Source organism: Mercurialis annua, linkage group LG3 (genome assembly GCF_937616625.2).
Source record: "Mercurialis annua linkage group LG3, ddMerAnnu1.2, whole genome shotgun sequence".
In the NCBI taxonomy this organism is placed as follows: domain Eukaryota; kingdom Viridiplantae; phylum Streptophyta; class Magnoliopsida; order Malpighiales; family Euphorbiaceae; genus Mercurialis; species Mercurialis annua.
Window position 1 is genome coordinate 22,197,811 of NC_065572.1, and position 17,650 is coordinate 22,215,460.

Consider the following 17,650-nt stretch of genomic DNA (forward strand, 5'->3'; position numbering starts at 1 on the left):
TCACCGTTTTAGCAATATAAGCCAAACGTTTACAAACATTACGAAACAAATCCAAGCGGTTCACCTTTTGAGAAATTAAAGCCAAAAGTTTACAAACATTACGAAACAAATCCAAACGTTTAACCTTTTTAGCGATTTAAGACAAATGTTTACAAACGTTACACCTTTTTAACAATTTAAGCCGAACATTTACTAACGTTACGAATCAAATCCAAACGTTTACCTTCTTAGCGATTTAAGCCAAACATTTACAAAATGTTACGAAACAAATCCAAATGTTTCGCCTTTTTAGCAATTTAAGCCAAACGTTTACAAATGTTACAAAACAAATCTAAACGTTTAACCTTTTTAGCAATTTAAGACAAATGTTTACAAACGTTTCACCTTTTTAACAATATAAGTCAAACATTTACAAACGTTACGAAACAAATCCAAACGTTTCGCCTTCTTAGCGATTTAAGCCAAATGCTTACAAAATGTTACGAAACAAATCCAAACGTTTCGCCTTTTTAGCAATTTAAGACAAACGTTTACCAATGTTACGAAACAAATCCAAACGTTTTCCCTTTTTAGCGATTTAAGTCAAAAGTTTACAAAATGTTACGAAAAAAATCAAAACGTATCGCCTTTTTTGCAATTTAGACCAAACGTTTCGAAACAAATCCAAACGTCTCACCTTTTTAGTGACTTAAGCCGAACGTTTACAAACGTTACGAAAAAAATCCAAATATTTAGCCTTTTTAGCAATTTAAGCCAAACGTTTACAAACGTTTAGAAACAAATCCAAACGTTTCACCTTTTAACCCACACCGTTTACAAAGGTTATGAAACAAATCAAAATGTTTCACCTGTTTAGCAATCTAAGCGAAACGTTTACAAACATTACGAAACAAATCCAAGCGTTTCACCGTTCTAGCAATATAAGCCAACGTTTACAAACATTACGAAACAAATTTAAGCGTTTCACCTTTTGAGAAATTTAAGCCAAAAGTTTACAAACGTGACGAAACAAATCCAAACGTTTCACCTTTATAGCGATTTAAGCCAAATGTTTACAAACGTTACGAAATAAATCCAAACGTTTAACCTTTTTAGCGATTTAAGCCAAATGTTTACAAACGTTTCACCTTTTTAACAATTTAAGCCAAACATTTACAAACATTACGAAACAAATCCAAACGTTTCACCTTCTTAGCGATTGAAGCCAAACGTTCACAAAATGATACGAAACAAATCCAAACGTTTCGCCTTTTTAGCAATTTAAGCCAAACGTTTATAAATGTTTTAAAACAAATTCATATGTTTCACCTTTTTAGCGATTTAAGCCAAACGTTTACAAACGTTACGAAATGAAACCAATCGGTTAAAACTTACGAAACAAATCCAAACGTTTCACATTTTTAGCGATTTAAGCCAAACATTTACAAACATCACGAAACAAAACCAAGCGTTTAACCTTTTTACCAATTTAAGCAAAACATTTACAAACATTACGAAACAAATCTAAACGTTTCACCTTTTTAGCAATTTAAGCCAAACGTTTACAAACGTTACGAAATTTCAAACATTTCACCTTTTTAACGATTTGAGCCAAACGTTTAAAAACGTTACGAAAGAAAACCAAACGTTTCACATTTTTAGCGATATAAAGAAAACGTTTACAAACATTACGAAATAAATCCAAATGCTTCACCTTTTTAGCGATTTAAGCGAAACGTTATCAAACGTTACGGAACAAATCCAAACGTTTCACCTTTTCAGCAATTTAAGCCAGATGTTTACAAACGTTATAAAACAAATCCAAACGTTTAATATTTTAACCGATTTAAGCCAAACGTTTACTTACTTTACGAAACAAATCCAAATGTTTAATATTTATAGCGATTTAAGCCAAACGTTTACAAAGGTTACGAAACAAATCCAGACGTGTCACCTTTTTAGCAATTTAAGCAAAACGTTTACAAACATTGCGAAACAAATCCAAACATTTCCCCTTTTTAGCGATTTAAGCAAAACATTTAGAAAGGTTACGAAACAAATCCAAACGTTTCACATTTTTAGCGATTTAAGCAAAACCCTTACAAACGTTACCAAACAAAACCAAGCGTTTCATCTTTTTAGCAATTTAAGCCAAACGTTTACAAACCTTATGAAACAAATCCAAGCGTATAACCTTTTTAGCAATTTAAGCCAAATGTTTACAAACTTTCGGAAACAAATTCAAGCGTTTCACCTTTTTAGCAATTTATGCCAAACGTTTACAAAAGTTATGAAACAAATTCAAGCGTTTCACATTTTTAGCAATTTACGCCAAATGTTTACAAACGTTACGAAACAAATCCAAACGTTTCACCTTTTTAGCGATTTAAGTCGAACGTTACAAACGTTACGAAACAAATACAAACGTTTCGCCTTTTTGGCAATTTAAGCCAAACGTTTACAAACGTTTCGAAACAAATCCAAACGTTTGACCTTTTTAGTGATTTAAGTCGAACGTTATAAACGTTACGAAACAAATCCAAACGTTTTGCCTTTTTGGCAACTTAAGCCAAACGTTTACAAACGTTTCGAAACAAATCCAGACGTTTCATCTTTTAACCCCAACCGTTTACAAAGGTTATGAAACAAGTCCAAATGTTTCACCTATTTATAAATCAAAGTTAAAAGATTGCAAACGTTACGAAATTTCAAAAGTTTCACCTTTTTAGCGATTTGAGCCAAACGTTTACAAACGTTACGAAAGAAATCCAAACATATCACGTTTTTAGCGATATAAACCAAAGGTTTACAAACGTTACGAAACACATCCAGACGTTTCGCATTTTTAGCAATTTTAGCCAAATGTTTACAAACGTTATGAAATAAATCCAAACGGTTCGTCTTTTTAGCGATTTAAGCCAAACATTTACAAAAGTTACGAATTAAAACCAAACGTTTAAAACGTTACGAAACAAATCCAAATGTTTCACCTTTTTAGCGATCTAAGCCTAACGTTAACAAACATTATGAAATAAATCCAAACGTTTCACCTTTTTAGCGATTTAAGCCAAATGTTTACAAAGGTTATGAAACAAATCCAAATGTTTAACCTTTTTAGCAATTTAAGCCAAACGTTTACAAATGCTACGAAATTTCAAACGTTTCCCCTTTTTAATGATTTGAGCCAAACGTTTACAAACATTACGAAACAAATCCAAACGATTCCCCATTTTGGCAATTTAAGTCAAACGTTTACAAACGTTACGAAACAAATCCCAAAGTTTCACCTTTTTAGAGATTTAAGCCGAACGTTTACAAACATTACGAAACAAAGCCAAACGTTTAACCTTTTTTACAACTAAGGCAAAATGTTTTCAAACGTTAGGGAACAAATCCTAACATTTCAACTATTTAGCGATTTAAGCCAAACGTTTACAAACGTTACGAAACAAATCAAAACGTTTCATATTTTTTGCAATTTAAGCCGAACATTTACAAATGTTACGAAATAAAACCAAACATTTAAATTGTTACGAAACAAATCCAAACGTTTCACCTTTTTAGCAATTTAAGCCATGTTAGTAGTATGTGCCCTAGGGCCATTTGATCATGTATATTTGTAGAACTAATCCCAATGGCAAAGATATATATGTTCTAATTGAACTAAGTGTCTCATCAACTAAGTGTTCATTTATTACGTATTGTCCTTATCACATTGTGATAGAATCTATTCTTAAGTTGTTAAGAATATGAGTTACAGATTTTATTATACATGTGATCTAAATAACAGTTCATGATCGATGGGGTCCTACGAATAAGGGCATCGTATTATCCCGGAAAGATTGTCACCTCTGTTTATTCTCCTGATTAGTAAGGAGTTACTAATTATAGGAAGTAGTGAGTCTCATACTACTTGATGGAGATCAGGATAAACATGTGGACACTCAAGATGTTGAGTGGTTCGAACAAGTGACGCTAGATGACTTATACATGGTATTTCATCAAAGTCAATTTAATGTCATCTAGTTCATAATTGTACATATGTCCTTTGACTTGCGGTGACACTATCTTGTATATAGGTGATTAGAGTTTGATACTCCTTATCCCTAGATCTTTCATGAGCTAGGGTCGCGGGATGTGTTGGCTCTAGTTAGTTGTATATAGAGATAGGGGTTTAACCAAGAGAGGATTTATCACTCCGGATGAACGGAGAAAAGATTCTATGCTATCTCAAATTGTTCTTGATGGATGATAAAACCTGCGCGGGTGTATATGACTTACTTAGAAAGTTGTTTCTAGTGGAAGTCATATTTATCAAGAATAAGAACTGAGATGAGGTCATATGATTAAGACAAACAGTGTTTGACTTAACCGTGACACTAGTCGAGATCAGAATCTTAGATGAAGGGAATTTTGAGTGTACGGTAATTATGAACATTGGTTCATAAAGAATGCATCGAAACATTCATATCTATTTGGGGGTCGTGATATGTTGCTAGACGTCACTCACGATCTACGAGAATTAATAATTAATGGGATTTAATTATTTAATATAAGAAAGGCGTTTCTTATGACTCTCGTTGCCATATAGATGTGAACCTAGTTAGTCACACACAATAGGGTGTGCAACCGATTGAGTTTATGAGAGATCGATTTCATATAGATACTAGCATATCTCGGAAATTAATCTAAGATGAAAAACAAGTATAAATTAGGGACTAATTTGTAAGAGTTATAAATTAGTAAGCACCTAATTGTATTTTAACCAAGTTAATGTGATGATGTCATGTGATGATGTCACGATGATGTCATGTGATGATGTCACGATGATGTCATATGATGATGTCACGTGATGATGTCATGTGATGATGTCACGATGATGTCATGTGATGATGTCACGATGATGTCATGTGATGATGTCACGATGATGTCATGTGATGATGTCACGATGATGTCATGTATGTCTCTGTGTGTGACACCTAGCATCCGACGTGTCAGAAGGTGGCAACACCTATGCTTGATGTGTGACACCTAGCATGTGATGTGTCAGATGGTGGTAACACCTATGCTTGGTGTGAGACACCTAGCATGTGAGGTGTCGAATGGTGGCAACACCTTTGCTTGTTGTGTGACACCTAGCATGTGAGGTGTTGCATTCTTAAGCAAAGCTCTACCCTATAAATAGAGGTTGTCTTTGCTCATTTAACACAACAACACACCACACTTAAGAGACCATATTTGAAGGAGTTCAAGTAGTCATCAATCACAAAAAAGCTTGGAGAAAGTTTTTTATACATCCCAGCAAAGACGTAATCGAGGCAAGAGTTTGAGCTTAGGGTTGCTCGGCAAGAGGAACTCTTGCAGATTACTTCAAGGCGAGGATTCAATCGGACGCATACTCGTGTGGACGAGCTTGAGGTCGCCGTACTATCGGGACTACAAGAATGTTGGAGAATCGACATAGGTATTCTTCTTACGGTTTCTAGATGCGTGCTTTAATTACTAGATGATACGACGATCCATTTGTTATTGATATGATCAATTTCTGGATCCGAATTGTTGGAATTCCAATTTTGAATTGAAATATACGATTCGGACCCTCACGTCCCGCTGCACCAACTGTGGTATCGGAGCCACCGTATCAGCAAGTATTAAAGCTTTACGATTGAATGCATGTATTAATAATCATGGACTTAGGAATTATTAATTGGCATGTAATTTATAATTCCGAGGGCTTAGGTCTTGTTTGCAAAAACGAGCAAACAATATTGTGACATTAATTACATTTGATTAAATTCTGTCTAGGAGATTGGTACTTAAGTGGTCCGCTCGTGACCCTCCAATCTATCCTGGGAATTTTTCTAATGTGATTATTTAACACAATATGTGACTCGCTTGTGCATTATGTTGTCGTCAACAAAACATGCGGAACAAATAATAGTTTGCTCATTCTTTTGTGGCTAAAGAATGAGACCTAGGAAGTCCATGATCATACATGTGTGATTGCATGATTCATTTTAGCTTTAATATGTATGAGATGCGTGCTAAAATGTGTTGTGGGCTTAGTGAGACCGGAATAACTTAAAACCCTAAGAAATCTTCCTAAAAGTAAAAGGATTAAGTTTATATTGATTAATCATTAAATTGATTTATCAATGGCTCTCCATTGGAGCAATAAACTAACACGCTTTGAGTTATCATCTTGTCGGCTATGGATACATAGGGGTGAGATGATATCGTCAAGAGATGTTGTCGAGTTTATTGTTAAGCATGCGATGTTGCGGGTGTAGTCGATATAATATACGGCGAGAAAGGCAATTAGGCGTACCTGAGTCGTATATTATTCAAATCGATACATCTTAGTTGATTCAATGGGTTAAACTTAACTAATGTGGAAACCCAAGAATAGCATTAAGTACTTGAGGGTGAAAGCATTAGGAGCCGGAAATGATTGAACCTCATATGAGATATGATAAACAAGTAGTTGTTCACTTATATATCATTTTGATCCCAAGAATAGCATTAAGTACTTGAGGGAAAGATAAATGAGTATAAGAATTCAATCACCCGCTTGAAATCTTTTCCAACAAAGATTCACGTTTTCTATTTTGGAAGTGTAGGATTCGAAAAAGATAGTGGGAGGCCATTTTGATAGAGACCAAATCATTATGGTTAAATATACAAAATAACACGAATACTAATTAGAGATCTTTGCTATCTAAGGGATAATAAGATTAAATAGAATTCTTTAAAGTGACATTCACGATAGTAATCCGCTAGTGGTTTAAAATCATTTTTGTTTGATTAAGATATTTAGATGCCTCCAAGGCTATTGCGAAAAAGAAATGCACATCGGTTAACAAAGAAAAATGTTTTCATTTGTTAAGATGTAGGACAATATAAGTCATTGCCGGAAATATTTGGAATATTTGAAAGGCGATTCGGTCAATAAAAGAAAGTGTTTCTTTTGTCAAACCGAAAGACATAGAAATGGAAATTGCATTAAGTATTGTAAATACTTAAAGGGCAATGACTGGAGGAACAACTCCATCAAGAACATGTGTCTATCTCATGTTCCAATGTCAATTGCTCATTTAAAAGCTTGGGTATTGAATACCGATGCTCATTCTCACGTTTGTTTATCTTTTATGGATTTAGTAAAAGTGAGAAAGAAAGGAAAAAGATGAAGTAATCTTAAATCTCGGGAATGACGCAAGCGTTGTGACAAGAGCTATAGGTTCAACTTCAATTTTCTTAAATAAACATAAGTTGTACTTAAACAAGATTTTTGTACTTACCCAATATACATAGGAATATCATGTCCGAATTTGTATGACAAATTTGGTAGTTGATTTTCTATTTACAAAGGATGTTTGTAGTATTATGTTTGATAATACGGAGTTGGGTATGGATGTACAAAATGTTCTTTATGACTTGAATAAAGATGTTTAATGCAAAAGATGTTTTGAAAATTAATACCATAAGTTATCAAACTTTTAAACAACTTTGGTACTTATGATTAGGGCATATTGCAAAAGATAGACATAACAAGTCAGATAGGATGGGAATCTTGAGCAATCAAGATTTTGCATCGCTTCCGATTTGTGAGTCGTATCTTAAAGGCAAAATGACCTGGTCATTCTTTGTGGGACAAAGTGGTAGAGCCAAAGCCGTTTAAGAGATCATACATAGTGATGTATATGGTACGTTTAAAGAAACGGACCAAGGTAGATACTTATACTTCATTTTCTACATCGATGATTTATCACGATATAGTTAAGTTTGTCTTATGAAGAACAAACATGAAGATTTTGAAATGTTCAAATGACTTCAAGAATGAAGTAGAAAACCAAATTGGAAAAGGTATTAATACTTTACGATGTGATCGAAAAGGGAAGAATACTTGAGTACAGAATTTGGTATGTTCCTAAAAGGAATGTGGTATTATTTTTCAACTTACTCTTTGGGAACACCATGGTTGAATGGTGCGTCTGTCAAGAAGGACATATCGTACATTGTGGGAAATGATACGATCAATAATGAGCTATATACTGACTTATCCATCTCGTTATAGGGTCAAGCACTTCTTACCGCAAATAAAATTCTAAATTAAATTCCAACTAAATTTGCACCATAGATACCTTATGAGATATGGTATGGAATCAAGTCTTAAGGATGTTAAGATTTGAGTGTTTTCGGAACATATCAGGAAACTGATATCCGATATATTTGGAATCAAAATCAATCATGGAAAGGTTATGTTGGATATCCTAAAGACAGTTTAGGATATTGTTTCTATATTCGAACCGAACAAACAATCGTTGTTTAACGGTGGTAGTCTTTCTTAATAAAGCGTTTATTCAAGAGGGACACTAAGAAAGGAATATAGAATTAGATGAGGGGTCATCTAGTTACCAACAAAATAATGAATCAATGAAGATTGATCAAACCCACTAAAAGCCGGAGTTAGTAAAAGATGTATCTATATTAACTACTCGAAGATTAAGTAGAGTATCTCGTCCACCGTAGAGAGATGGTTTTTCCACATGATAAACAAGAGTTGTTTAGTCATGGAGTAAAAGATCAAGTGTTGATCCCTCTACTTATGAGGAAACTATATGTGATATAGATTCTTCAAAATTGGTTTGAAGGAATAAAATCTGAAATGGATTCCATATAAAGAAACCAAATTTTAGGAGCTAGTCGATCCATTCAAAGGTATTATACCAATAAGGTTTAAATGGATCTTCAATTGGTACTAATGGAAAGGTGGAGACCTTTAAAGCTAGGCTTGTTGCAAAAGAGTTTTGCTAGAGGTAAGAAGTTGTATTGTTAATACACTTTATCGCCGGTAGCCATGCTTAAGTCCATCAAGATTTTTCTTACCAAGGCTACACATTCAGATTTTGTGGTTGGACATATGGATGTAAGAACCACATTCCTTAATGGTTAAATTAAGGAGTATATCTATATGGAACAAGCCGAGGATTTGAATCCGAAGAAGGTTCCGAGGCGTGTAAGCTAAAATGATCCCTAGTGGATGGAAACAAAGCTTCGAGATTCGTCGTCTTGATAAAGCCGTAAGGAGTTACGAATTTATTAAAAACGATGATAAACCCAATGTTTACAAGAAGGTTAGTGGGAGCAGACTCACTTTCATGATCTTGTATGTAGATAACTTATTACTAATAAATAATAATATCGGAATGTTAACTTTTGTAAAGCTTTGGTTTATCTAATACGTACTCCATCAAAGTCCTCGGAGAAATAACTTATATTCTCAGTGTTGGAATCTATGGAGATAGATCTAAGAGAATAAGTAGTTTCTCCTACAGGCTCTTCTTAGAAAAGATATTGAAGTAGTTCAATATGGAAGTTGTAAGAGGATTGATACTAGTTAGCCATGAAATTCTTCTTTGAATAGGAATGTCTTCTGAGACTTCTGAAGAAAGAAACAATCTAGCAAAGATACCATAAGCTTCGGCAATTGGTAGTGTGAGGTATGTGTTTCCACATACAAAGCTAGAAATTGTCTATGCGGTTAGTGGGACTAATCGGTTTTAATCCAATCTATGTTGAGAACATTAGATGGATGTTAAAGGTATCTTTAAGTACTTTTATAGAACTAAAGATATGGTATTAACAAATGGAGAACGAGATTTTTAAGTAGACCGTTTTACAGATTTTGATTAATAATCAGATATGGATAATAGAGAGTCTATCTCCAGATTCATATTTATCTATAATGAAGGAGTAGTGAGCTAGAAGTGTTCTAAGCAAGAATAAACTCCATATTCCATTATAGAAGCCGAGTATATTATGGCATGAGATGTTGTAATAGAAGGTGTTTGGATATAATAGTTCTTAATAGAACCAAGTACGGTTTCTTCCATTAAGTCGACAGTTCCTCTTTTCTGCGACCACAATGGTGCTACTGCCATAGCAAAGGAAACTGGATCTCACAACTTATCCAAACATAAGGAAAGGCATTATCATATTATCTAAAGAAATTGTTGGAAAGAGAAATTTGTTTCTCTAAAAGATAGCATCAGCCAATAACACGGCTGACCCACTGATAAAGCCCATGACTTAGAGTCATTAAGGTTTACATGACATAGAGTCATTAAGATTTACATCTTGTAAAGATGGGGCTTAGATATAGTTGCCAATGGCACTAGTGCAAGTGGGAGATTGTTAGTAGTATGTGCCCTAGGGCCATTTGATCATGTATATTTGTAGAACTAATCCCAATGGCAAAGATATATATGTTCTAATTGAACTAAGTGTCTCATCAACTAAGTGTTCATTTATTACGTATTGTCCTTATCACATTGTGATAGAATCTATTCTTAAGTTGTTAAGAATATGAGTTACAGATTTTATTATACATGTGATCTAAATAACAGTTCATGATCGATGGGGTCCTGCGAATAAGGGCATCGTATTATCCCGGAAAGATTGTCACCTCTGTTTATTCTCCTGATTAGTAAGGAGTTACTAATTATAGGAAGTAGTGAGTCTCATACTACTTGATGGAGATCAGGATAAACATGTGGACACTCAAGATGTTGAGTGGGTCGAACAAGTGACGCTAGATGACTTATACATGGTATTTCATCAAAGTCAATTTAATGTCATCTAGTTCATAATTGTACATATGTCCTTTGACTTGCGGTGACACTATCTTGTATATAGGTGATTAGAGTTTGATACTCCTTATCCCTAGATCTTTCATGAGCTAGGGTCGCGGGATGTGTTGGCTCTAGTTAGTTGTATATAGAGATAGGGGTTTAACCAAGAGAGGATTTATCACTCCGGATGAACGGAGAAAAGATTCTATGCTATCTCAAATTGTTCTTGATGGATGATAAAACATGCGCGGGTGTATATGACTTACTTAGAAAGTTGTTTCTAGTGGAAGTCATATTTATCAAGAATAAGAACTGAGATGAGGTCATATGATTAAGACAAACAGTGTTTGACTTAACCGTGACACTAGTCGAGATCAGAATCTTAGATGAAGGGAATTTTGAGTGTACGGTAATTATGAACATTGGTTCATAAAGAATGCATCGAAACATTCATATCTATTTAGGGGTCGTGATATGTTGCTAGACGTCACTCACGATCTACGAGAATTAATAATTAATGGAATTTAATTATTTAATATAAGAAAGGCGTTTCTTATGACTCTCGTTGCCATATAGATGTGAACCTAGTTAGTCACAAACAGTAGGGTGTGCAACCGATTGAGTTAATGAGAGATCGATTTCATATAGATACTAGCATATCTCGGAAATTAATCTAAGATTAAAAACAAGTATAAATTAGGGACTAATTTGTAAGAGTTATAAATTAGTAAGAACCTAATTGTATTTTAACCAAGTTAATGTGATGATGTCATGTGATGATGTCACGATGATGTCATGTGATGATGTCACGATGATGTCATATGATGATGTCACGTGATGATGTCATGTGATGATGTCACGATGATGTCATGTGATGATGTCACGATGATGTCATGTGATGATGTCACGATGATGTCATGTATGTCTCTGTGTGTGACACCTAGCATCCGACGTGTCAGAAGGTGGCAACACCTATGCTTGATGTGTGACACCTAGCATGTGATGTGTCAGATGGTGGTAACACCTATGCTTGGTGTGTGACACCTAGCATGTGAGGTGTCGAATGGTGGCAACACCTTTGTTTGGTGTGTGACACCTAGCATGTGAGGTGTTGCATTCTTAAGCAAAGCTCTACCCTATAAATAGAGGTTGTCTTTGCTCATTTAACACAACAACACACCACACTTAAGAGACCATATTTGAAGGAGTTCAAGTAGTCATCAATCACAAAAAAGCTTGGAGAAAGTTTTTTATACATCCCAGCAAAGACGTAATCGAGGCAAGAGTTTGAGCTTAGGGTTGCTCGGCAAGAGGAACTCTTGCAGATTACTTCAAGGCGAGGATTCAATCGGACGCATACTCGTGTGGACGAGCTTGAGGTCGCCGTACTATCGGGACTACAAGAATGTTGGAGAATCGACATAGGTATTCTTCTTACGGTTTCTAGATGCGTGCTTTAATTACTAGATGATACGACGATCCATTTGTTATTGATATGATCAATTTCTGGATCCGAATTGTTGGAATTCCAATTTTGAATTGAAATATACGATTCGGACCCTCACGTCCCGCTGCACCAACTGTGGTATCGGAGCCACCGTATCAGCAAGTATTAAAGCTTTACGATTGAATGCATGTATTAATAATCATGGACTTAGGAATTATTAATTGGCATGTAATTTATAATTCCGAGGGCTTAGGTCTTGTTTGCAAAAACGAGCAAACAATATTGTGACATTAATTACATTTGATTAAATTCTGTCTAGGAGATTGGTACTTAAGTGGTCCGCTCGTGACCCTCCAATCTATCCTGGGAATTTTTCTAATGTGATTATTTAACACAATATGTGACTCGCTTGTGCATTATGTTGTCGTCAACAAAACATGCGGAACAAATAATAGTTTGCTCATTCTTTTGTGGCTAAAGAATGAGACCTAGGAAGTCCATGATCATACATGTGTGATTGCATGATTCATTTTAGCTTTAATATGTATGAGATGCGTGCTAAAATGTGTTGTGGGCTTAGTGAGACCGGAATAACTTAAAACCCTAAGAAATCTTCCTAAAAGTAAAAGGATTAAGTTTATATTGATTAATCATTAAATTGATTTATCAATGGCTCTCCATTGGAGCAATAAACTAACACGCTTTGAGTTATCATCTTGTCGGCTATGGATACATAGGGGTGAGATGATATCGTCAAGAGATGTTGTCGAGTTTATTGTTAAGCATGCGATGTTGCGGGTGTAGTCGATATAATATACGGCGAGAAAGGCAATTAGGCGTACCTGAGTCGTATATTATTCAAATCGATACATCTTAGTTGATTCAATGGGTTAAACTTAACTAATGTGGAAACCCAAGAATAGCATTAAGTACTTGAGGGTGAAAGCATTAGGAGCCGGAAATGATTGAACCTCATATGAGATATGATAAACAAGTAGTTGTTCACTTATATATCATTTTGATCCCAAGAATAGCATTAAGTACTTGAGGGAAAGATAAATGAGTATAAGAATTCAATCACCCGCTTGAAATCTTTTCCAACAAAGATTCACGTTTTCTATTTTGGAAGTGTAGGATTCGAAAAAGATAGTGGGAGGCCATTTTGATAGAGACCAAATCATTATGGTTAAATATACAAAATAACACGAATACTAATTAGAGATCTTTGCTATCTAAAGGATAATAAGATTAAATAGAATTCTTTAAAGTGACATTCACGATAGTAATCCGCTAGTGGTTTAAAATCATTTTTGTTTGATTAAGATATTTAGATGCCTCCAAGGCTATTGCGAAAAAGAAATGCACATCGGTTAACAAAGAAAAATGTTTTCATTTGTTAAGATGTAGGACAATATAAGTCATTGCCGGAAATATTTGGAATATTTGAAAGGAGATTCGGTCAATAAAAGAAAGTGTTTCTTTTGTCAAGCCGAAAGACATAGAAATGGAAATTGCATTAAGTATTGTAAATACTTAAAGGGCAATGACTGGAGGAACAACTCCATCAAGAACATGTGTCTATCTCATGTTCCAATGTCAATTGCTCATTTAAAAGCTTGGGTATTGAATACCGATGCTCATTCTCACGTTTGTTTATCTTTTATGGATTTAGTAAAAGTGAGAAAGAAAGGAAAAAGATGAAGTAATCTTAAATCTCGGGAATGACGCAAGCGTTGTGACAAGAGCTATAGGTTCAACTTCAATTTTCTTAAATAAACATAAGTTGTACTTAAACAAGATTTTTGTACTTACCCAATATACATAGGAATATCATGTCCGAATTTGTATGACAAATTTGGTAGTTGATTTTCTATTTACAAAGGATGTTTGTAGTATTATGTTTGATAATACGGAGTTGGGTATGGATGTACAAAATGTTCTTTATGACTTGAATAAAGATGTTTAATGCAAAAGATGTTTTGAAAATTAATACCATAAGTTATCAAACTTTTAAACAACTTTGGTACTTATGATTAGGGCATATTGCAAAAGATAGACATAACAAGTCAGATAGGATGGGAATCTTGAGCAATCAAGATTTTGCATCGCTTCCGATTTGTGAGTCGTATCTTAAAGGCAAAATGACCTGGTCATTCTTTGTGGGACAAAGTGGTAGAGCCAAAGCCGTTTAAGAGATCATACATAGTGATGTATATGGTACGTTTAAAGAAACGGACCAAGGTAGATACTTATACTTCATTTTCTACATCGATGATTTATCACGATATAGTTAAGTTTGTCTTATGAAGAACAAACATGAAGATTTTGAAATGTTCAAATGACTTCAAGAATGAAGTAGAAAACCAAATTGGAAAAGGTATTAATACTTTACGATGTGATCGAAAAGGGAAGAATACTTGAGTACAGAATTTGGTATGTTCCTAAAAGGAATGTGGTATTATTTTTCAACTTACTCTTTGGGAACACCATGGTTGAATGGTGCGTCTGTCAAGAAGGACATATCGTACATTGTGGGAAATGATACGATCAATAATGAGCTATATACTGACTTATCCATCTCGTTATAGGGTCAAGCACTTCTTACCGCAAATAAAATTCTAAATTAAATTCCAACTAAATTTGCACCATAGATACCTTATGAGATATGGTATGGAATCAAGTCTTAAGGATGTTAAGATTTGAGTGTTTTCGGAACATATCAGGAAACTGATATCCGATATATTTGGAATCAAAATCAATCATGGAAAGGTTATGTTGGATATCCTAAAGACAGTTTAGGATATTGTTTCTATATTCGAACCGAACAAACAATCGTTGTTTAACGGTGGTAGTCTTTCTTAATAAAGCGTTTATTCAAGAGGGACACTAAGAAAGGAATATAGAATTAGATGAGGGGTCATCTAGTTACCAACAAAATAATGAATCAATGAAGATTGATCAAACCCACTAAAAGCCGGAGTTAGTAAAAGATGTATCTATATTAACTACTCGAAGATTAAGTAGAGTATCTCGTCCACCGTAGAGAGATGGTTTTTCCACATGATAAACAAGAGTTGTTTAGTCATGGAGTAAAAGATCAAGTGTTGATCCCTCTACTTATGAGGAAACTATATGTGATATAGATTCTTCAAAATTGGTTTGAAGGAATAAAATCTGAAATGGATTCCATATAAAGAAACCAAATTTTAGGAGCTAGTCGATCCATTCAAAGGTATTATACCAATAAGGTTTAAATGGATCTTCAATTGGTACTAATGGAAAGGTGGAGACCTTTAAAGCTAGGCTTGTTGCAAAAGAGTTTTGCTAGAGGTAAGAAGTTGTATTGTTAATACACTTTATCGCCGGTAGCCATGCTTAAGTCCATCAAGATTTTTCTTACCAAGGCTACACATTCAGATTTTGTGGTTGGACATATGGATGTAAGAACCACATTCCTTAATGGTTAAATTAAGGAGTATATCTATATGGAACAAGCCGAGGATTTGAATCCGAAGAAGGTTCCGAGGCGTGTAAGCTAAAATGATCCCTAGTGGATGGAAACAAAGCTTCGAGATTCGTCGTCTTGATAAAGCCGTAAGGAGTTACGAATTTATTAAAAACGATGATAAACCCAATGTTTACAAGAAGGTTAGTGGGAGCAGACTCACTTTCATGATCTTGTATGTAGATAACTTATTACTAATAAATAATAATATCGGAATGTTAACTTTTGTAAAGCTTTGGTTTATCTAATACGTACTCCATCAAAGTCCTCGGAGAAATAACTTATATTCTCAGTGTTGGAATCTATGGAGATAGATCTAAGAGAATAAGTAGTTTCTCCTACAGGCTCTTCTTAGAAAAGATATTGAAGTAGTTCAATATGGAAGTTGTAAGAGGATTGATACTAGTTAGCCATGAAATTCTTCTTTGAATAGGAATGTCTTCTGAGACTTCTGAAGAAAGAAACAATCTAGCAAAGATACCATAAGCTTCGGCAATTGGTAGTGTGAGGTATGTGTTGCCACATACAAAGCTAGAAATTGTCTATGCGGTTAGTGGGACTAATCGGTTTTAATCCAATCTATGTTGAGAACATTAGATGGATGTTAAAGGTATCTTTAAGTACTTTTATAGAACTAAAGATATGGTATTAACAAATGGAGAACGAGATTTTTAAGTAGACCGTTTTACAGATTTTGATTAATAATCAGATATGGATAATAGAGAGTCTATCTCCAGATTCATATTTATCTATAATGAAGGAGTAGTGAGCTAGAAGTGTTCTAAGCAAGAATAAACTCCATATTCCATTATAGAAGCCGAGTATATTATGGCATGAGATGTTGTAATAGAAGGTGTTTGGATATAATAGTTCTTAATAGAACCAAGTACGGTTTCTTCCATTAAGTCGACAGTTCCTCTTTTCTGCGACCACAATGGTGCTACTGCCATAGCAAAGGAAACTGGATCTCACAACTTATCCAAACATAAGGAAAGGCATTATCATATTATCTAAAGAAATTGTTGGAAAGAGAAATTTGTTTCTATAAAAGATAGCATCAGCCAATAACACGGCTGACCCACTGATAAAGCCCATGACTTAGAGTCATTAAGGTTTACATGACATAGAGTCATTAAGATTTACATCTTGTAAAGATGGGGCTTAGATATAGTTGCCAATGGCACTAGTGCAAGTGGGAGATTGTTAGTAGTATGTGCCCTAGGGCCATTTGATCATGTATATTTGTAGAACTAATCCCAATGGCAAAGATATATATGTTCTAATTGAACTAAGTGTCTCATCAACTAAGTGTTCATTTATTACGTATTGTCCTTATCACATTGTGATAGAATCTATTCTTAAGTTGTTAAGAATATGAGTTACAGATTTTATTATACATGTGATCTAAATAACAGTTCATGATCGATGGGGTCCTACGAATAAGGGCATCGTATTATCCCGGAAAGATTGTCACCTCTGTTTATTCTCCTGATTAGTAAGGAGTTACTAATTATAGGAAGTAGTGAGTCTCATACTACTTGATGGAGATTAGGATAAACATGTGGACACTCAAGATGTTGAGTGGGTCGAACAAGTGACGCTAGATGACTTATACATGGTATTTCATCAAAGTCAATTTAATGTCATCTAGTTCATAATTGTACATATGTCCTTTGACTTGCGGTGACACTATCTTGTATATAGGTGATTAGAGTTTGATACTCCTTATCCCTAGATCTTTCATGAGCTAGGGTCGCGGGATGTGTTGGCTCTAGTTAGTTGTATATAGAGATAAGGGTTTAACCAAGAGAGGATTTATCACTCCGGATGAACGGAGAAAAGATTCTATGCTATCTCAAATTGTTCTTGATGGATGATAAAACCTGCGCGGGTGTATATGACTTACTTAGAAAGTTGTTTCTAGTGGAAGTCATATTTATCAAGAATAAGAACTGAGATGAGGTCATATGATTAAGACAAACAGTGTTTGACTTAACCGTGACACTAGTCGAGATCAGAATCTTAGATGAAGGGAATTTTGAGTGTACGGTAATTATGAACATTGGTTCATAAAGAATGCATCGAAAC